Genomic DNA, 1,131 nt, shown 5'->3' with positions numbered 1-1,131 from the left:
CTATTACATCACTTAGTAAAAAGTGGACAAAAATGTAAGAGTTCAGAAAAAACCGCAACTTTCTAGCATTATTGAAAGTGAATATTATTAACAATAATAATAAATTATTTAAACACATATTATTGTTAACAATAATTCAGCATCACCCAAGTTTAATTAAAAATTGGACAAGTTTTGAAAAAACCGCAACTTTCTATCTCTATTCTAAGAGAAAATTTCTGAAAACACTGATAAATTGTTTAAAAAATTTTTGTGAGCATCTTGTTATGAGTATGAAATTGTATTTCATATATTAGCAAATATTTGCATGGAAAAAACCTAAAAAAATCGTAATTAGTACCCAAAAATAGCAAAACTCAATTTTTCAGTTATAGAGTTTCTTCAGTACCCTATAAAACAGATTTATGGTCGTGACATGTTGAAAATAATAGTTTATTCGTATTCTATAGTTCATTTTGAAGAAAAAAGTTGAGTTTCAATACTTCCAGCTGAAGTTCTCTTTGTGTATTTTTTCTTGAGATGAAAATGCACAAAGCTGAAATGAATCGGGTAAAAAATACGACCTGTGGGCGATTATGAATAGTAAATTCCTATTTAAGACGATTGTGGTCGGTACTTTGCCACTGAGAGTTGTCTGTCCGCGAAACTTCCCTGCAGACATTTGTCCGTCAAAGTCTGAGGAAACGATTCCTGACAGTAATGGTTTCCAATCATTTTTATGTTGCAAATATAAAAAGGAAATCTACTTTTAAAACAAACTTGGCATCAGAAGGGGTTTTTCTATTTAGAGAAAAAAAACGAGATCATTTCGTCGAACAGAAACCGAGTTTTCGCGAGTTTAGTTTAAAAAGTCATTGATTTCGGTACAATGAAAATTTCCGGTTTTTAATTTTTATTAAAAAAATTATCACTTTAATGAAGAAAAACATTTTTTCATGAAAGTTGTGCGGCTCGTCGAGCCACATATATTCATATTTTTTGCGCAGTGAATTTTCGAAGTTGGTAATTTTCGGATATTTTTCCGCGTATACGTACGAGGGTGGATTGATAAGTTTCCGGCCTGACCAAGAAAAACAACGTTTTTAAGAATTTTTTTTTTATTTCTCAACATAATCTCCTCCAAGGCTGATA

The sequence above is a fragment of the Belonocnema kinseyi genome, chromosome 2 (assembly GCF_010883055.1).
Source record: "Belonocnema kinseyi isolate 2016_QV_RU_SX_M_011 chromosome 2, B_treatae_v1, whole genome shotgun sequence".
NCBI classification, from domain to species: domain Eukaryota; kingdom Metazoa; phylum Arthropoda; class Insecta; order Hymenoptera; family Cynipidae; genus Belonocnema; species Belonocnema kinseyi.
This window is presented reverse-complemented; position numbering follows the sequence as displayed.